Source organism: Tenrec ecaudatus, chromosome 15, assembly GCF_050624435.1.
Source record: "Tenrec ecaudatus isolate mTenEca1 chromosome 15, mTenEca1.hap1, whole genome shotgun sequence".
In the NCBI taxonomy this organism is placed as follows: domain Eukaryota; kingdom Metazoa; phylum Chordata; class Mammalia; order Afrosoricida; family Tenrecidae; genus Tenrec; species Tenrec ecaudatus.
Genome location: NC_134544.1, coordinates 100,130,424 through 100,152,884, shown reverse-complemented (window position 1 = coordinate 100,152,884; position 22,461 = coordinate 100,130,424). Strand labels below are relative to the sequence as shown.

At 43.0% G+C, this 22,461-nt stretch overlaps 1 pseudogene; it reads left to right on the top strand.

Annotated features, from left to right (window-relative positions):
• Positions 1–2,728: 2,728 nt before the first annotated feature.
• LOC142427642 (serine/threonine-protein kinase RIO3 pseudogene) lies at positions 2,729–12,109 on the top strand (annotated as a pseudogene).
• Positions 12,110–22,461: the final 10,352 nt, after the last annotated feature.

Sequence of the window (22,461 nt, the reverse complement as noted above, 5' to 3'; positions counted from 1 at the left end):
TCTCTTGCTATTAGAGGGGTTGTTCTGCTGATTCTGTTCTAGTTGTTGGAGGTTTTGTGTTAATGTATCTGTCATGTGCATCTCGTTTTTTTCATATATGCATTTCATGATATCAAGCTACCTCTGATAACTGCCTTCGGAGAGTCGTATATGTTTTGATATGTTGTGTTCTTGTTCTCGTTAGTTTCTAGAAACTTCCTAATATCCTCTCTGATCTGGGCCTGTACCCATTCATGTCACAGGAGATCATTGTTCATTCTCCAATTGGTTGCCCTTGCTTTTCTGGACGTCCTCTTGTTAATCTCCTTTTTTATGGCACAGTGATATGAGAAGGATGTCTGAATATATCTGTGTTTGAATTTACTCAGGCTGGACTTGTGTCCCAGCATGTGGTCTATTCTTGTAAAAGATTCAAGTGAAGTCTTTTGCATGTGCATGGAAAGCTTTATAAATGTCTATCAGGCACTGATGCCTAATTACATTGCTTAGCTCTATCGCCTCTTTACTGAGCTTTTTCCCAGTGATCTGTCTTGATCTGATAGTGGAGTGTTATAGTCACCTACTATGATTGCTCAGTCTGTGATTTCTCTTTTCATCCTTTTACTAGTTTGACAAAATTTGCCACACCATTATTAGGAGCATAAATATTCAATATGCTAAGTGTTTCTTGGTTTACTTAACATTTGAGCATTAGGCAATGCCGCTCTTTGTTTCTTTTTATGGTTTGGATCTTGAAGTCCATTTTGTCAGAGATTAAAATAGCCACCCCTGCCTTTTTTTGAGTTACCATTGGATTGGTAAACTTTCTGCCAGCCCTCTATTCTTAGCATATTAATGGCTGTGCCTTAAGATGTGTCTCTTGCAGGCAGCAGACTGATGGATTATGTTTTGTGAATGAGTCCTTGAGTCTTTTTCTTTTAATGGACCAGTGGAGTCCATTTGAATTCAGAGTTATTATCACTATCTCTGGATTCATAGTTGTCATATCCTGTTTTGTGTTTTGGTTAACTTCATATCAGTGTACTGTGTTTGAGTGGAGAGTTTCTATCTTGTCTTCTTTTCCATCTGAGACCCTGTTGTCCAGGTAATTGTTGCTGGTATGTTGGCTTCTAGATGGAGATGGGCTATATGGTGGTCTCCTGTTAGTTCTTGGTGGAGATTGATCCTCTGATCATAGTGAGTCAGCCAGTATCTTCTGCAGGGTCGGGTGTCTTGCACCATATCCTTTGAGTCTTTCCTTGTCCTGGAAGACCCTTATCTCACCATCTACCTTAATGGATATCTTGGTAGAGTACAGGATTCTGGGAGAGGTTTTTTTTTCAGCTTTTGGAAGATCTTGCTCTATTCTCTCCTCCTCTTCATGAAATCTGCTGATAGGTCTAAGCATATTCTTACCTGCTCTCCTTTGTATGTGACTGTCTTCCTTTCTCTTGCTGCTCTTAAAATTTTCTTTTCCTTCTAAATTGGATACTTTTACTATTATATGTCTTGGTGTGTTCTTCTTGGGGTCTAATCTAGCTGGCATCCTTTCTGCTTCCCAGGAGTGCCTGCTTCTCCTTGTTAGGGTAGGAAAGTTTTCTTCCAGAAATTCCTTTACTATCTTGACTGTCGACTTGTGTGTTGTATTGTTCTCTAGTAGACCAATTATTTGAATATTATTCCTCTTCATCTGTAATTGATTCCAGGTTATCTTCTGCTTGTTTAATTTTCCTGTATTTCTCACTTGCTTAGGTCTGTTTGGGTGTCCTCAAGATCACTGATACGGTTCTCTGCCTCCTCAAGCCTAATCTTAATTCAATGACTTTGTGTGTGGCTTCTCCTACCTCCTTTGTTAGCTCCTGCGGTTCCCTTTGGTGGGTTGATTTCATCCCCTCTATTATGGACTTCAACTTCTCTATCATTGTATACTTATTCTGGGTTGCTTCCCTCAATTCCTGTAGTATTGCCAGCAGACGTCTGAAGATTTCCTTCTGGGGAAGATCTGTATCTGTTTATTCTATGAGAGACGTTAGCTCTGCTACTATGTTTTCTCTTTTTTTGTTGGGTGTGATGTGGTCTGTTGATTTTTCCTCGATCCTATCTTAGGCCCCCATGTTTCTGGGAGGCCAGGGGGCCCTTATCTGTGTTATTGTTAAGAATTCTTTCAGGCGATGCCTATGACCTATTCTAAAGATGGGTCAGACTGCTGTGTAGGCAGAATTCCCAGAAGGCTTAGTGAAAAGCAGTGGTGAGATGTTTCAGCGACTGGTGTGGAGGCTGAAGCCTCAGTGAGTGCCCCCGGGCTGCTTTGACCTTTTCTGTCAGGATACCCTTAGCACCCCCCCCCCTTTTTTTAGTAATAAAAACGGGAAAAGTTCAAAATTAAAAAATAATTTTTTTAAAAATTGGGAGGAAAAATAGAGAAAGAGAAAGAAGGAGAAGCTATAAAAGAGGAGATAAGAAGTGATAAGTGAAGTGGAAGGAGCAAAAAAAGATAGAAAACCTATAGAAAAGGGACAGAAGAGAAGTAATAGTAATAATGAAAAGGAGGAAGTAAAAGAGAGAAAACACAGAAAGTGAAAGAAAAAAAGAAGAAAACAAGCATGAAATTATATATATATATATATATATATATATATATATATATATATATATATATATATATATTTAAATTCCCCCATTCTTTTCCCTCCAAGTTAGAAATGCCTTATAGAAGGCGGAGGTGGGCCAGTCCTCACTACCACAGGACATGTTGCTGATCTGGGCTCTGGAGCAGGGCTATGTGAGTGAAAAATGCTCCTCCGATCAACCAGCACTCCCAGGTCCCTGCAGTCCTGTAGAGTTAAGCCTGTGGGCAGAGGCTACCAAGGCGGGAGAAGCCCCAGAGGGGTAAGCTTCCTGCACTGGCAGGAAAAGACTGGGGCCACAAGGGGTGCTGAGGGAGGCAAAGGCCGCAGGGCTCGCCTCCTGTACCAGCTGGAAAGGGTTGGGGTAGGCTTAGAAACTGGTGCTAGGGTTCCCGCAGTGCACTGCACTGGTGAAAGCCAGCTGGAGCATACAAACAGTACTGGTGGGGACCGCAGAGCCACGACCTCGGCTCCTTGCAGGCAGGGAGCAGCGCAGGCTCCTTAGTGTCGTGTTCCGAGCTGGATCAGAGGGCGGTGAGTCTGCCCTCCACCCTGGGAGGAACGCGCCAGAACAGGCTCAGTACTCAGCCACAGGCTGCTGGAAACCGCGCAGCACACCGGGGAAGGCAAAGCTGCTCCAGCGGGGCCACAAAGCCCTTTTGCTCGCATTCCTAACTGGCAGGAGCACCCACTGTTATGCCCAGGGATGTCAACGCTGGAAGGAACGCCCCGAGTCAGGTGGCTTTAGCGCTCCCCGGGCTGCGGGCACTGGACTCTGCGGTGGTGCAAGTCAGCCTGCAGTAGCTCCTGCGTAAATGCAGCATCAGGGACAGAAGCGGTTTGGGCTCCGGGTGAAGGCCCTTGCTGGTGGGAAGTGAAGCGGGAGCTAGGCTGACGGAAGGTGGGGGGGGGGGTTTGGGGGTCAGGCATACGAGGTGGCAGTGGAGAGGTCCCCTGCACCAATGGGGGTGGATGGTCCCCCGTGGGGGTTGCCCAGGCAGCCACTAGTAGCCTGTAGACCAATTACCCAGGCCTTGGTTGAATGGAGTGAGGGATGCGGCCCAAGGGCAGATCCGTGCCATCTGGGGAGAGGGGAACCACGGGAAAGGGAAGATTCTCTCCAGGTGGGGTCCCTCGAGTGGGCAGTTGCTGTAGGGGGTCCCACCACCACTGTGCCTGTTTCGGCAGAGCAGTCAAGCAACTCGGAGCACGGGGTCCCGGTCTGGGGATGGAGTGAGACTATAGCTAGACGGAGCTGCGGTGGCGGGAGCTTAATGACACGATATGTCCCACAAATCGGATCCTGGATTACCGAGGCCCTGGCTCAGGACAAATGTGTGGGGTGGGGTGCTGTCCCGGTGGATATTTCACTCATCAGACTCCTTCCACTCGGCTACCTGGACAGTAAACCCGCCTTGTTTGAAAGTACTCTCAGAGTATGCTGGTCTCCTGATCCGCCATCTTCCCAGAAGTCCTTGGTTAAATTTTCAATACATATATAGTTTTAATTATTCTATTGTGAGTCTTACAGATATCATAACATTCCATAGTTCTATCACATGAAACACTATTAAACAATTGCTACCACAATGTTTCCAAACATTTTCTTTATTTTAGAACTCCTTGATATCAGCTCCCCTTTATTCCCTCTCTTCAATCTCTTTATTGTGGAAAACAGAAACTTCATAAAAGTGTAAGCAGCCTCTTCTCTATACTTCTTACCAGCAGGGCTTAGAAGACAAGGGCTAATGCTAGAGGAAATTGTCCAGAGTCCAGAGGATATAGATAAAGGTGATAACACACAATCCTCCAGGTACAAAGAGTTTTCTCTACACTGCTTTCCGTTACATGAAAGTATAAAGCTGTCTCCTAAAGACATCCAACTTTTGCTACTCATCTAAAAGATGCCTAGCTTTAAGAGCAATAAGGTTCTCTTTGTTGCTATCAAGGAGTCAACTATTCCTTTGTCTCTTACATGCCTTCTGGATGGGTCCTAAGAGACAGTTGTGTAACTGAGGGGCAGAAATAAAAAGGGAGAGAAAAGTATTTCTGCGGTCACCTCATCCATGATGTCAGGTCTGAGCTGGATAGAGAGAATATATACACTCACCGATTTATATTAACTCCAGGCATGCAAACCCATCCCCACCCCACAACACACACACACACACACACACACACACACACACACACACACACAGACACCTACCTACATAATGAGGTGGGAAGTTTCTTTACGCTGGAGGTCCCTTAGTTCATTGGTTGAGTAACTTAACACCAGTGCTGAGGGCAGTTAGAGGGGAGTAACTTGTCCCCTGACTGGGAATATAATATGAGTGTGTCTGCTTCTATACATAAAGCTGGTGGCTGTTAGAGATTAGCCATGTGCTCCTATGAGGTATCATTAAGGAATCACTACAATGGGAGGATATTGTGGGGATGATGGGGATGAATTTTCATTAGGACCATATGACTGGGACTCTTCTCTAACATACAAATATGAAGGCCTCCCTCCACCCAGAATCCTGGCCTTGCAGGCTTCTTTAATGCAGACAATAGAGAATTTATCTGCAAATGTTCTCTTCCTGGTCATCAACTTCACAGCCTGATACTTACCATGAAGTGTTTTAAAACATTCAGGCTGTCCCAGATTCACACTTTGCCCATTCTGTTGTGTATTTGGCTGCTAGAGACTTGCATGTCTCACTCCTATATAAACACTGCTAAATGACATCGATCACTCATCAGCATTACAGATCAGACTGCTATACCCTATTTTTTGCTGTCTGCTTTATCTTCCTTTATGTCACATGCTACTTCTACGGACCCATTTAACTGTGAGGCTGGATCCCACAGTTTATGTCTGCTTTAAGAGTTGGTACAAAACTTTAATAACACTTGTAGTTATTGTTTTTACTTGCAGGCATGTGAAAATTAACCCACCCATGGCAACATTGTAACTCAGGAGAGATCTTGCAATGCACTTGTTTTTGATGATGAGCATGACACCAATCTTCATGAATTTGTCAGTCTCAGCCTTATAAACCACTTAAATCTAAAAATAACTAGTGCTTAAAGTACAATAACATATACAATATCAGTTTTTAAACATATCATTTTGACAACTTGCCATTTTTCTTGATAGTGCTTCATATAATCTGTCTTCCAATTATTAGTACATGTTTGTAGGCAGCTATTTTTTCTCATGCCATGTCACCCAGTGAAGGTCCTCAAAGCATTACTCCATCCACATCATTACTGTTGACTGTACTTTGAGAACTTAGTACTTCTAAAGTGTTATTTAAGTGCCATTAAACCTGAGGAGCTAATGTTCTAGAAGTTAATCACCAGTTCTTCCTCCTAGTCTGTATTTCTGGAATTTCCACTTAGACCTGTGCACCATGTGTGATCCTGATGATATTTTAAATACTGGTGGCAGTGTTTTCGATGTCACAGCAATCTGCACACCCCCACAGGAAAACACTGGAAGATGAGTTTTGTAAGCTAGACTGTAGGCTTTCCATAAGTCTCATATATACCTGTAAAATTGTGTACTCCGAAGTTGAACATTCTGCATTTTTCACATTTCGTTTGTCTAGTACTTAGTTGTCTTTCAGGAAAGATTGATGGAATGAATACATCTGATCTCAAGCACCTGAAATTAGCAGGCCTTACCTCCCTTGTGGGTCTGTGTCTTGCTTGTATTTATATTCTTTTTATATTTTCACGGTCCTATTAAGCAACTACCAAATCTGTGTTCATTCATTATTTTCACACCCAAACTGATTTCTACAATAACTGTGTTTACCATTTGGATTGTTTACGCAATTCTAAAATAAAGAAGTCAGTAGTTTTCAATGAGACGAGAAACTTTTCTTGATATTGAACAGGAACAATTTTATACTGGAATGAAATTCCCTGATTGTGAAAAATCCAGTAGTATGAAGTCACAATGCATTCAGCATCAGGAATCTGACAAAACTGAGAAACCACGCATAGGTGATAAATGTGGGAGAATCTTCTTCAAGGAGTCTTTCCTCTGTGAGCACCACTTCAGTCAAATTCTTGATAAGACTTATGAATGCATTCAGGGTGGGCAAGGGTTCGACAAATCATTCAAACTCACTGTACATTATCAAACAGCACATAAAGGACAAAACCCATACACAGGGTTGGAATATGGCAAAGTTTACCACAGTAATACATATTGCGAGGAACATTAGAAAACTCATGTGGTAGGTACCCCCTGTGTATGCAGTGAATGTGGGGAAGGATTTAACAGGAACAGTGATCTCACTGCTCATCAGCAAACTCCTACTGGAGAGAAACCCTATGTATGTCATGATTGTGGCAAAGGTTTCATTCAGATAGCACATCTCAAAATTCATCTACGAAGTCATACTGTAGAAACTCCTTATGTATGCAGTGAGTGTGGCAAAGCTTTCAGTCAGAAGCAATGCCTAACATCACATCAGACATTTCACACAGGAAAGAAACTGCATATCTGTGGTGAGTGTGGAAACACCTTTATTACGAAGACCAAACTTACTGTTCATCAGCGAACTCATACTGGAAAGAAACCCCATGTGTGTGGTGAATGTGAAAAAACCTTTATCTGGAAGAAGAACCTCACTGATCATCAGTGAACGCCTACTGGAGAAAAACCTAATATATGCGATGAGTGTGGTAAAGCTTTCAGTCAGAAATAATACCTTACAGCACATCAGACATTTCTTTTTTTAAAAAACAATTTATTAGGGGCTCATACAACTCTTCTCACAGTCCATACATATACATACACCAATTGTATAAAGCACATCTGTACATTCTTTGCCCCAATCATTTTCTTTTTTTTCTCTTTTCTTTTTTTACATTTTGTTAGGGACTCATACAACTCTTATCACAATCCATACATATACATACATCAATTGTATAAAGCATATCCATACATTCCCTGCCCCAATCATTCTCAAAACATTTGCTCTCCACTTAAGCCCTTTGTCAGGTCGTCTTTTTTTTCCCCTCACTCCCTGCTCTCCCCTTGCTCATGTGCCCTTGGTAATTTATACATCGTTATTTTGTCATATCTTGCCCTATCCAGAGTCTCCCTTGCCCCCATTCTCTGGCGTCCCTCTCCCAGGGAGGAGGTCACATGTGGATCCTTGTAATCAGTTCCCCCTTTCCAACCCACTCACCCTCCACTCTCTCAGCATCGCGCCTCACACCCTTGGTCCTGAAGGTATCATCCACCCTGGATTCCCTGTGCCTCCAGCCCTCATATGTACCAGTGTACAACCTCTGCCCTATCCAGCCCTGCAAGGTAGAATTCGGATCATGGTAGTTGCGGGGAGGAAGCATCCAGGATCTGGGGGAAAGCTGTGTGCTTCATCGGTACTACCTCGCACCCTAATTAACCCATCTCCTCTCCTAAGCCCCTCTATGAGGGGATCTCCATTGGCCGACACTTGGGCCTTGGGTCTCCACTCTGCAATTCCCCCTTCATTCAATATGGTATATATTTATATATATATATATATATATATATATATATATATATATATATATATACACACACACACACACACACACACACACACATATATCTTTTTTTTGCATGATGCCTTATACCTGCTCCCTTTGGCACCTCGTGATCACACTGGCCGGTGTTCTCCTTCCATGTGGGTTTTTTTTGCTTCTGAGCTAGATGGCTGCTTGTTCACCTTCAAGCCTTTAAGACCCCACACACTATCTCTTTTGATAGCCGGGCACCATCAGCTTTCCTCACCACATTTGTTTATGCACCCATTTGTCTTCAGCGATCCTATCATGGAGGCATGCAGTCAATGATATGGTTTTTTTGTTCTTTGATGCCTGATAACTGATCCCTTCGGGACCACTTGATCACACAGGCTTGTGTGTTCTTCCATGTGGACTTTGTTGCTTCTGGCTAGATGTCCGCTTGTTTATCTTCAAGCCTTTAAGACCCCAGTCACTATCTCTTTTGATAGCCGGGCACCATAAGCTTTCTTCACCACATTTACTTGTTCACCCACTTTGGCTTCAGCAGTTGTGTCGGGAGAGTGAGCATCATAGAGTTCCAATTTAATAAAAGAAAGTATTCATGCATTGAGGGAGTGTTTGAGTAGAAGCCCAAGGTCCTTCCACCACATTAATACTTAACCTATAAATATAGACACATAGATCTATTTCCCCATCCTCCTGTATATATTTGCATGTACATGTCTTTGTCTAGACCCCCATAAATGCCCTTTGACTCCTAGCTCTTTCCTCCATCTCCCTTGACTTTCCTCCTGCCCTACTACCATGCTTCGTCACCACCTGGGCTAGAGTATACCTCTTCTCTAAGCAACCTTACACTTGATCATTTCCCACCAGGCCTGCCACTCCCCCCTCTCTATGATTTTGGGTCCCATGTTGTTATCTTGTCCTTGTGTTTGTTAACACCACTTCCTTACCCCCCTACCCCGCCACTCCAAGTCCTCCCGGAACTGTCGGTCTCATTGTTTTTCCTCCAGATAGTTCATCCAGCCTGTCCTATTCAGACAGACCTGTGGAGACACTAACATGCATGAAAGCAAGACAGAGGAAAACAAAGCAACAGTATACAACCAGACAACAAGACAACAAAACAACAAAACAACAAAAACAAACCACTGACAAAGAACAAAACAAAACACTTCGCAAGAGAAAAGCTTGTAGTTAGTTCAGGGATCATTTGCTGTCCCTTTGGAGCATTTTCCAGTCCAGTCTGTTGGGGCACCATGCCCTGGCCCCAAAGTCCACTTTCAGCATTCCCTGGGACCTTGCCACTCCATTCCCTTGCTGTTCCGCTGCAGTCCCCTGTGATTTGCCTCGGTGTAGTGGGATCAGATCAGGTGAAATTCCCACACTGTGTCTCCGGTGCTGTCCCCTGTATCGCTCTTAGTCACTGATTGGCATCATTTCTCACAGTGGGGCCAGTCATGTTGTTCGGTCTGTGGACTGCCTGCTCTACTCAGGAACATCATCCTCACGGCCTGGTGGGCCAGGCTGTGCTCCACTCTCTCCTCCTGCCCCTTCATCTGCTCCCGTGTGCTCTGATCAGATATGTCCATCACCCGGAGCTGCAGAGTCAATGTCGTCCTTTGGAATAAATTCTTTTTGGGGGAGGGGCAGGAATCCACTTAATTTATGGTGCTGGGGCCAGCCTCCCAGACCTCTCCACTGGTTCCCTACTCCACGCCGGGATATTGCATTCACACCTTGCGGCACTGGGTTGAAGTCTGCTCCCACTTTTCCTGTGGAGATATAAACAATACCCTCCCCATGGGTGGATTAGTGCCCCATGCACCCACTACCCTTTTCTTCCTTATATTCATCCTTTGTTTTCCTTTACCCCTCTCCTCCACCATTGCATCAGACATTTCACACAGTAAAGAAACCCCATGTATGTGGTGAATGTGGAAAAACCTTTATCAGGAAGACAAACCTTACTGTTCATCAGTGAATTCATACTGGAGAGAAACCCTATGTATGTGATGAATGTGGAAAAGCCCTTGGCAGGAAGAATGTTTTTACTGATCATCAGTGAATTCATACTGGAGAGAAACTGTCTCTGATGAATGTGGAAAAACCTTTGTAAGGAAGAATGTTTTTACTGATCATCAGCAAACTCATACTGGAGAGAAACCCTATGTATGTGGTGAATGTGGAAAAACCTTTTCCTGGAACAGTAACATCACTGTTCATCAGCGAACTCATACTGGAAAGAAACCTCATGTATGTGGCGAATGTGGAAAAGCCTTCATCAGGAAGCATCATTTCGCTGTTCATCAGTGAATTCATGCTGTAGAAAAACACCTTATGTATGCTGTGAGTGTGGTAAAGCTTTTAGCCGAAAGCACTCCCTTACATCACATTATATAATTCACACAGGAAAGAAACTGTTTGCATGTAGTAAATGTGGAATATCTTATATTTCGAATTCAAGTGTCATTCAACACGAGAAAATTGTTAGCAAGAAAACCTTTCAATGAGGTTAATGTAACAAAGCTTTCAAAATAAAGGTACTAGGGTGTGGTCTGGGCTGATTGCAGGGCCAGATAATGGTAACTTACCATGTGGCTTTCCATACTCAGAACTGCTGTCACTTTTCTGACATGGTCCACAGGGGTGGACAGAGGGACTTCCAGTCTTCCATATGGTGCATAGTTCCCTTCTTGCTCTTCAAGCTTTCAATTCCCCAAAGAACTGGACCTTGTGTTTCTGGAACATAGCTATGCCAAGCAATAGGGAGCCCACCCAGATGCTAGTAGTCCCTACCCCACCTCCATTCTCTTTGTTACCCGCCCCCCCCACATTCACCCCACTGAAGACAGCACAAAAGTACCATAAAATACGAGTGAAGATATTAGAAGACATATGGAAACAATTAGTCCAGAGGAAGAATGGACCACAGTCATCCTCAGCTTCCATGTATCTGAGACCAGAAGAATTATATCGTGCCCAGCTACCACTGCTAATTTACTCTGAAAGGTATCACAAAAGAAAGTCCAGAGTGAAGTGGGAGAACAAAGTGGAACAAAATCCAAAATCATAAAATAGACCAGGCTTCACATGAGAAAAAAGAGCATTCGCTGAAAAAGCAGTTGATTCTAAGACGTGTTTACTTGTGTATAAAATGATCCACTCTGGAGTATTGGAGACAATCACTGGCTGTATTAGTACAAGAAAATAATCTCTTGTCTTTCATGCATATGCAGGGAGCATGGAGAATGAAAAGGATAGTAAAGTTGTACCAACCCAATGTGCTATGAAGGTATTTAAAACAACCCTTATTGAGTTCCAGAATCATGAACATATATTAAAGATGATTAAAGGTATAAAGACTGCTTCAGTAAACAAAATCCACCTAAGATCATCCACATGAGCGCAGAAAAAAAAATGCACTGTTTCTCAAGAATGCAGAGCGTTGGAATTCCTTGTCCAACAGTTGTCATGCTCAAGAAACACATTTCAGTTATGTCTTTTATGGCCACAATGTTCCCACTCCTAAATTAAAAGAAGTAAAGCTCAGTAGTGAATTGAAAGATGCCCAGTATCAAAGTCTTGATATGATGCAGCGGTTACATAATGAATGTCCACTGATCCATCCTGACATCAGTGAGTATAACAAGCTGTGGCATGCTGGAAAGATCTGGTTGAGTGATGTCAGCCAGTCTGTAGAACCAACGTCATGGCCTGGAATTCCTCTTCCGGAACTGTAAGAATGTCTCCCAGACTTTCCAGAAAGGAGGAGTTATGGAGCTCTCAATGAATGAGAACTCCTTAATGCTGTTGCAGGCTTAAACATCTCAGCAGATAATGAAGCTGATTTCTCAGCTGACATAGAAGCTTTGGAGAAAATGAATGAAGATCATGTTCAGAAGAATGGAAGGAAAGCTGCTTCAATTGTGAAGGATGACAGAGGTCTACCAGAACTACATCATGAATCACACCCATGACCGCTGACTTTCAATATTAACAGTGACCGTGATCATAATTCTAGTGGAAAAATTATTCTCTATAGTACTATGAAAAATGCAAATTTTGTTTCACAAAAGCTGATGGAAACAGGCATAACCTTTCATTGGGGCATCATGAAATGGAATTGAATGGAACGTCTTCCACATTATGACACCCAAGAAGAGACATAAGTTTGTGGAGAAGATAAATGCATAAGAACTAAAGTATCATGGCCCAAAAGCGTCTTTAAATTTTCAAAATTTTTGCATGTAGTTAATATGGTTAAAACTGTAATTCATAGCCATCATGTAAAAGGATTATTTGAAAGCATGGGCTGTAAGATTTAAACCATGTTTGGCACATTCCATGTTCAGTTTACATTTTATTCAAACTAGTTATTAATTTTCAAGGGAAATATGGCAAATGAGAAATAGTAGACAATTCAATGGGGAAAAGTACCTTTAAAGCAGCTCAGGTACCAAACTAACCAGCTGATTTAAGTGATCTGATCTTTTAATAATCTCTAGTACTGCAACTGGAAGGGCCTCTCTGCATGAAAAGCAAGCTCTCTACTTTCATTAGTTTGCTAGGGTGAGGTTTATGTAAAACTAAAACATGGTGAATCCTACTGTTGCTATTAAGTCAGATTAGATAAAGAAAAATCCAAAACGTGTTAGCACTTTTAAATGCCAAATATGTTCTTCTTAAACACATTTTTTATTTCTTTGATACAGTTTTTAACTGCATTTCAAAAAAGTCTGAGGGTATATTTTTCAATAATGTGATGTACGCTGAGTTTGAACTGCTGGGTTCTGTGTTAGATATGAAGCTGTGGATCATTAACCTCCACCCCATTCACGGCTCCTTAAGCTATGCTTTCACTTTTATGAAGAGAATTGGATATATATGTTTTAATCCTAAAATGTCTCTGAAGATTGTATAACTTAGGAACTTGACTCAAATTATAAAATGATGCAGATTTCACAACTTCTGAATTGTTTTGTTTTACCCAATTTTTGTTGTTGTTGCTTTTACTTGTATCGCCCGGGGGGGGGGGCAGGGGGCAGGATGAGAAAGCCGGAACTAGATAGGATTGCCTATGATGGTTAATACTGAATTTCAAATCTGCTGGTCATTATTTCTAAATACTATGTTCTTAAGATGGAATCATCCCCCTGGTAACACAATATTTGGGAGCTTTCACTACTTTAAGGTTTATGTCTAACACATAGGGTTACACAAACATCTTTCATAGCTAATGTTTTGTGTACTTCTACTGGCTTTTCCAAGGTTCAGCTTTTAGCGTTAATCAGGATGGAAGAGCTTGATGAATTCTCTGTTTTGTGTTGCTTAATTTTTTGTAACATAATTCATCCAGATTTAAGTTGACTGTTGAAGTCATTCTACATCAATTTTATTTTTCCTATTAAGTTCAGTGAAATCTTTACTTTTTCTGTCCTGTATTAGAGCCCTGGTGGAGCCCCATTGGCTGCCAATCCATCAGTTGCTTAACCAGGCCCTTCATGGAGAAGAAGGCTTTGCATGAGAAAAAAGAGCATGAGGGGGAAAAAAACAAAGCCTGAGGGGAAAAAAAACAAAGGCATCTCATCATGTCCTACAGGGTCGAACTGATGTCAGGGAGTTTGTTTGGTTAGTTGTCTTGGTTCATATTTTACAATAAATGTTATTTTGATATTAGCATTTTTGTGCTATTTTTTCTTTACCTGATTCTTTACTAGCATTTCAGGAAACATTCATTTATGTGGAATGTTTCTGAATTACTGTCTTTAGATTTACTTTTTAAAAATTCCTTGAGGCACAACTTGTTAGTGGAATTGGAAATTGCCCAGGATTGCAACAGGAGCTAAGTATCAACAGATAGAGATACCCTTCCAACTAAGTAAACTTCCAGAACAGCATACTGAGCCAAGAGCAATCTGAGAAAACCCACTCCATGTGGACAAATTCTGTTCTCTCTGGGGGAAACAATAGCTGTCCGCCTTAGTAGAATTCTCTTGGTGAACCAACATGCCTGGAGAGAGTGCATTTGCTCTCACAGAGAAATCAATTAACTGGAAGAGATTTTCAGAGAGATAAAGAAACAAAAGCACAGCATTCCAAGATACATGGAACATCCATGAGAACGGGGTTTTCTAACTCTATTTTGCAGCCATGAATTACCACGACTATCAAAGCCAGAACCCAAGTCTTAAAATCATTACTTTCCAACCTATCATGGAGGAATTTAAGGATTTCAACAAATACAATGTTTATATGGAATGCCAAGGTGCCCACCTGCAGGCCTGGCTAAAATAATCCCATCCGAGCAGTGGACAGCCAGACAGAACTATGACGATATGGATGATATCCTGATAGCCAGTCCTGTGCAGCAGGTAGCTACGGGGCAGACAGGTGTCTTTTTGCTAGATCATAAAACAAAGAAATCCATAACCGTAAAGGAGTATCACCACTTGGCCAACACCGACAGATATCACACACCGGGATGTTGAGGATTTGGAGCGAACATATTGGAAGAGCCGCTTGCACGATTCTCCCATTTATGGGGCTGGGGTATGTGGCTCCTTATTTGGTGAAAACACTGAGCTTTGGAAGCTCAGACACCTGGGAATGATCCAGGATCTTTTGGAGGAGTGTGGAATTGTCATCATAGGCATCCACACTTCCCTCCTGTACTGTGTCCTGTGGGAGACCACCTCCGCTTGGCTCACAGAGGACATGGACCTGTACAGCTTCAACTACCTGCATTTCAGGGAGCCAAAAATGTGGTATGTGGTGCCCCCTGAGCACGGAGCCTGCCTGCAGAGACTGGCCAGGGAGCTTTTCCCTGGCAGTTCCAGTGGTTGCATAAACTTACTGTGGCACAAGGTGGCCCTCATCTCACCCAGGGAGAATGGCATTCCCTTTGTTCGGATCACCCAGGGAGCAGGCGAATTCACGGTCACATTCCTCTATGGCTAATATGCTGGCTTCAATCACGGTTTCAACTTTGTGGAATCCATCAATTTTGCCACCCTGCTCTGGGTTAATTATGGTAACACTGCTGCTCAGTGCAGCTGCGGGGAATCCAGAGTCACATTTCCCATGGACGCCTTCGTGCGCATTCTGCAACCCGAGTGCTATGAACTGTCGAAATAGGGCAGGAACTACACCTTCGTGGACCACGTGGAGCCCACAGCACTGACCAGCCCGGAGTGGACGGCCTGGAAGGAAGCCCGGGCACATGCAATGAACAGGCAGAGTCTGCGGTCCTTTAAGCCCCGCAAGGCCAGGCATCACTCTCAAACGCTGGCTACAGACAGTGGGCTTGGGGGACTGTGTCCTAGTGTTTCCTCATCCCACACACCGCTCCTGAGCAGGCAGCTCTACTGTGCAGCCTGAGGTCCCTACCATCATGGGCAGCAGTCCTGCAGGATCCAGTGTCTCCTCACTTCCCACCTCAGTTCCATCTGCCCAGTATTTCCAGCCTTCATCAAAGGGGACTCGCACTAGGTGTCCTCGGGACTCGGATGCCCACCAGCAGTCTGTGAAGTTCAGGACCAAGAGGCACACAGCAAGCACACTTGTACACCTGCCCACTCAGTCACTGCATGATGATTGACAATCAACAGATGACCTTGCCCCTTTGAGTTTTGAGATCCAGCATCCTGCTAAAGCTTCGGGGTGCTGCTGTAACCCCGATCTTCAGACAATGGGACCCCCACTGAATCCTGATTCTCCAATGCACCCTGGCCCCTCCCTTCTGTCCCTAGACAACATCTCAGAGAAGTTCCCACACATGCTTGTGCTGAGTCCTCCCAATGAGTGTTTGCCTTCTAGAATATTCTCCAGCTGTGCACAGTAAGGCCCCTGGGAACCTCTTCAAAACTATTGCTATGGACCACTCTTATGATTCTAAAATTCTGCCCTCAGATGAGGTTCTCCAAATCTACTATGAACCCTGGGGACATATTCAATGGAGCTTCACTTCCTAAATCCTGAAAGGCTGTCACCCGCAAAGGTGTTCTTGCTGTGGATTCAGCTAAATTGAATTTCTTGTCAAATGTGATTGTTCCTTGGACTCTCCCAGCCTCAGGAAAAGCACCTAGCCAATCTTCAACGAGGGAATTGTAATCACCTGTGATGACCTGTTTACCTCCTCAGAAGTAGCATATTGATAGGCTGCTTGATATTTGCTTGGACTATTGGCTCCCAAACCCTATGACAATGATAGTGTGTTCTAAGAACTCTCAGACAACCTGGAAATATATGTGTGCCTTGTCTCTTCCTAGGCTTGGGATCTGTCCTTGAAAAGAACTACCCTGCCCAGATAGCTTTAAACCCATTGCTTTCTCATCTATCTCACCGCGTGGTAACCTCAGTGATCAAGAACCACTGTTTTAAAGTTTGATTTGCTGGTAATAATTAAGGAGGCCCATTCCCAAGTCTTTCTTTGATAACGCAGAAGGTGGATTCAAACTGCCAAACTTTAGCCCTCACAAAAATGTAAGCCAACATTGGATGATTCTCAGAATCTGAGATTCTTAATCCATCTGCACTTCTGAAGTGCTGAGCCAGTCTTCTATCAGTGAACACACACCTTTTTTTATTAAACGTTTTATTAGGGGCTCATACAACTCCCATCACAGTCCAAACAATTGTATAAAGCACATGTGCACACTCTTTGCCCTAATCATTTTCTTTTCTTTCTTTTTTTTTCCTTTTCTTTTTTTACATTTTATTAGGGACTCATACAACTCCCATCACAATCCATACATATACATACATCAATTGTATAAAGCATATCCATACACTCCCCGCCCCAATCATTCTCAGAGCATTTGCTGTCCACCCAAGCCCCCTGCATCAGCTTCTCCTTTTTTTCCCCTCCCTCTCCGCTCCCCCTCCCTCATGTGCCCTTCGCAATTTATACATCGATATTTTGTCATATCCTGCTCTATCCAGAGTCTCCCTCCCCCATTTCCCTGCCATCCCTCTCCCAGGGAGGAGGTCACATGTGAATCCCTGTAATCAGTTTCCCCTTTCCAACCCACTCACCCTCCACTCTCTCAGCATCGCGCCTCACACCCTTGGTCCTGAAGGTATCATCCACCCTGGATTCCCTGTGTCTCCAGCCCTCATATGTACCAGTGTACAACCTCTGCCCTATCCAGCCCTGCAAGGTAGAATTCGGATCATGGTAGTTGGGGGGAGGAAGCATCCAGGATCTGGGGGAAAGCTGTGTGCTTCATCGGTACTACCTCGCACCCTGACTGACCCATCTCCTCTCCTAAACCCCTCTATGAGAGGATCTCCAGTGACCGACACTTGGGCCTTGGGTCTCCACTCTGCACTTCATTCAATATGGTATGTATATATATCTATATATATATCTACATCTATATATATATATACATACACATTCTTTTTTTTTTGCATGCCTTATACCTGGTCCCTTGGGCACCTCGTGATCGCACTGGCTGGTGTGCTTCTTCCATGTGGGCTTTTTTGCTTCTGAGCTAGATGGCCGCTTGTTTATCTTCAAGCCTTTAAGACCCCAGACACTATCTCTTTTGATAGCCGGGCACCATCAGCTTTCTTCGCCACATTTGCTTATGCACCCATTTGTCTTCAGCGATCCTATCATGGAGGTGTGCAGCCAATGATATGATGATTTTTTGTTCTTTGATGCCTGATAACTGATCCCTTTGGGATCACTCGCTCACTCAGGCTGGTGTGTTCTTCCATGTGGGCTTTGTTTCTTCTGAGCTAGATGGCCGCTTGTTTATCTTCAAGCCTTTAAGACCCCAGTCACTATCTCTTTTGATAGCCGGGCACCATCAGCTTTTTTCACCACATTTACTTGCTCACCCACTTTGGCTTCAGCAGTTGGCACACACACCTTCTAATGAAATCCAAGCCTTTTTAGCACACTCTGATAATTCTGATGTGGCCATCCTTCAAACGACCAACCAAACAATTGCTCATGGAAAAACTGGACCTTTGAACTAATGAAGTATGTTACTCTTTGGGAATCAGGGATATCTATTTATGTTTATTAATTTCATTGTTCTTAGTGTGTATCTGAAAGAAAATAAAGGACCTTAAAACACATTTTGAAAATGTAACTACTATAAGAGATATGTCAAAAACAAAGTGACTCATTACATAGCCAGAGCGTATAAGAAGTAAATAGGACCTGATGAGCCCACCAAACATTCTGTCCTTGTACACAGAGTAGAGAGTTCCTGAGGGAATGGAAGAAAATTGCAGAACAAAACAACACACAGAAAAACATTAAAAAGTCAAACAATGGGCAGAGCTACTGCCCAGAGTCCCCATATAATTGCTGAACTGAAACTACTCCTATAGTAACCTTTCAATTAAATCACATATCAGCATTAACTTGGGACTACATTTCCCAGAAACTCTAGCTACCCCTTTGGCATTTTCTCTTCAACACTAGTATTAAAAACGTGTTTTCAGGTGGGCAGCCAGAAAGATTAGCACCAGAGAGCCAGACATGGAACATAGTGCGACTCATTTTTCCTTACTTGGAGGATTCTTTAAAAAAAATCTACAGGTATCAGTCTCCTACCACCACCCCCTCCCCGATTGCTTAATCAAAAGCGTTAACAGAAAATTCACCTTTGAAAATCCCCATATTTCTTATTCATAAAATCAAAACATGACTGAGTGATTACAAAAGGAGAAAAAGTAAAACTTAAGCACATATGGGTGTTTTTAGGTATGTATTATTTAGTTTGTTTCAAACTAACAACCATCTTTAGGCACAAGGATTTATAATTCACCGTAGTCCAAGTTACATGGGACATAAAAAAACATTCAAATGTATTGAAAATGACATGCTGTGTGGGTCTTAGGTTAAGACCAACAACAGCAAATTAGAATAATAAATTCTATCTTGACAAATAGTTCAGATAATTTTCAGATACATGATCTCTGTATTAGCATTATCTGCATGGACTGCGTTTAGAAGAAACACATCATTAGAAAGATCTAGTATCTTTGTTTTTAAAGTTATATGTTTTATTCCTGAATTACTAAGTAACATTGGTCAAACACAAAATGTTCTTCATTCTCAGAGTCCTACTGCTGTTGTCATTGGAATCAGCTCTTTAAACGATTCTTACTAGATTTTAGATTGACCAATAAGCCCCAAAACTCTTTATTGTGCCCTCCACTTGCATTGCTGGTGGAACTTTCAGCAAACTATCCTAGTCAGGCTTCTTTCAAGGTGTTTGATGTGGTTTTCTGCCACTGTATCCCTGGGGAATAAATATCAGCCTATGAAATCAGTAAGGTTAATATAGAAAGGAAAGAAACACAGGATAAATAAAACACCATTTAAAAGTCAAACAAGACTTTAATAACGTGTTATATAGTCATGAAACTTAAAGCAACCTGGTACAACGGTATATATGAATAGCAGTGAATTAGAATTGATAACCTAGATATACAACCAGGTACGTATAGACAACCTAATCTTTGATAAAGGACTAAAACACATTAAGTGGACAGGAGATATCCTTTTCAACAAATGATGTTGGAAAAACTGGATTTCCACCTGCAAAAGAATGGAATAAAGTCCATACCTCATGCCACATACAAAAATGAACGCATGATAAATCCAATACCTACATATAAACCCTAGACCATACATCCAGACAATAAAAATTTAGGGACAAATTTGACGGCAGTTATACAAGATATAAACACACTATGGACATAATAAAAATATTCACATTATAGAAGACAAAATAAAGAACTGGGAGCTACTAAAAATACATTAATGCACATCAAAAGCCTTCATCTATAAATCCCTGAGGACCAATAATGAGAGTAGCTATACCAGGAGGGGAAGGGGGAAGGTGGAGTAGAAAGGGGGACCGAACACAATGATCTACATATAATCCTCTCCCTGGGGGTCGGACAACAGAAAAGTGGGTGAAGGGAGACATCTGGCAGTTCAAGATATGACAAAACAAGAATAATCTATAAATTAACAAGGGTTCGTGAGGGAGGGAGAGTGAAAGAGGGGAAAACTGAGATGATAACAAGGGCTCAAGTAGAAAGAAATGTTTTGAGAATGATGATGGCAACAAATGTACAAATGTGCTTCACACAATGATGTATGGATTGTGATAAGAGTTGTACGAGCCCACAGTAACATGACTAAAAAAACAAAACAAAACAACTTCACAAAGAACACTAGGATACAGTTAATTCACACTTCCTAACTTGTGTATGTCTGCATGTGTGCCTGATTGCAAGTCTCACTCTATGATTTCATTCTAGTCCATTAGGCTAAATAAACGTTTCTTGACTTTTTATAATAAAGCTTACATTTTAAATATATTTAAGAATGAAATATAAGAGAATCATAGAATAATTAATGCTTTTGGTATTGTTCTTTGACAGGTGTGGCTTTGACGGGTGGCCAGCTATTCCTCACCTCTCTTTACTTTCATTATAACTAAGAATTTCCCCTGTGTGACTGATTTTTAGTGGAATTTTCTGAAAGAACAGGTCCAGTCAATTCCGAAGGACCTAGGTTGCTGACTCCTACCTTTGAGTGACTCATGGTCTCAAGTCTAGCATTTCCACATAAAAGAGCTTGTTCCCCTTTAATACAGAAAAGAGAGACTTCTACTCACATTGGTAGAGTCATGGTGAACTACAACCCATAAAAGCAGGGAATATACTTCCAGCAAGATGGCGATGGTGTAACACATACCAGAGGGACTCCACAGGGAATTTAACACTGCTGGAATGCAGGAGGAGTGTCATAAAGATAAGTAGGCACAGACCGATGGGGTTTTGAGGGGCTGGGGGCTTTTTGGCTTACCTCAGTGGAGGTCGCTGGGGCTTCACCTTGGTCCCGCCACTGTCACTGCTGGAGCCGGGACCATTTGGAGCCTGTAGGGAGGCTTGGTCTCAACACAGCCACAGTTTTTCACCACCAGCCTCAGGGCAGGGACTAAACCCATGGGGCTCCTCTCTGTCCCCCCCTAGATCTTGGAGGGCTGCACAGGGAGGGGGCCTCTTCTCAACACAGGCACACCTTGCCGCATGCTGCCGCAGAGCAGGGACTAAACCCTGCAGCTCCACACTGGCAGGGATCTAACTCAGCTACATTGTTGCTTTGTTTCCATCTCTTCACTATATCCCCTCCCCCTGCTCCCATGCATCCAGAGCTTGCTTGTTAACTTTTTTTCCTCCTCTTTGCCTCTTTCTTGGTCACTCACAAGCTATTGCTAACCTCCAGACCACTCCCCTTAGCCTAGGGCATTTACACCTGTGCCACACCCAGCTAGGTGAGCTCCACCCTGTGTAGCTAGGGAGGCTGGGAAAAGGCCTGCTGACCCCCACAAGGGAATACTCTGCTCAACTTTTTTTTTTCTGCTCAACTTCTTCCTGGGGAATTCCTGCCTGTGTGCCTGGGGCCACAAATTAAAAGAGGGACCAGATTTCAAGCCGATGCTGCAAGATGTGAATCCAACATGCCCGCCTAGAGTGAGAAATCAGTGAAGAGGTCTGGGGGGCCGGCCCCAACCCCAACTACTAAGGGGACATTTTCCCCTCAGAAGAATGTATATCAAAGGATGGCACTGAATCTAAAGTTCTGGAAGAGGGACATATCTGATCGGAGCACATGGGAGTAGATGGAGGGGGAAGAGGAGAGAGTGGAGCACATCATGGCCCACCAGGCCAGGAGGTCGATGTTCCCAAATAGAACAGCCAGTCGACAGAGAGGACCACATGGCCATCCTCACTATGAGACATGAAGTCCCTCACTGACCCATAGCCCTACCGATGACAATACCAGAGATACAGCGAAGTAATGGCACCCAATTGGATCCCGCCACACCGAGGAAAAACATTAAGGGGTGTAATAGAACAGCAAGGGAATGGAGCAGCAAGGTCCCCAGGGAATGCTGAAGGTGGACTTTGGGCCCAGGGCATGGTGCCCCAAAATACTGGAATGTAAAACACTCCTAAAGGCCAACAAACAATCCTGGAACTAACTACAAGCTTTTCTTTCTTGCATTTTGTTTTTGTCATCGGTTTGTTGTTTTGTTGTATACTGTTGCTTGGTTGTGCTCTGTCTTGTTTTTGTGAAAGTTACTATCTCTGCAGGTCTGTCTAAATAAGATAGGCTGGATGAACAATTGCAGGAGAAAACAAAGGGACCGATAGTTACGAGGGGACATGGGAGAAGGGGAGGTGGGGGGAAAGGTAGTGGTATTAATATACCCATGTTCAAGGGAACAACAAGCTATCCAAATCAGTGGTGGGGAGGGTGTAGGAGATCTGGTAGGCTGGGACCAAG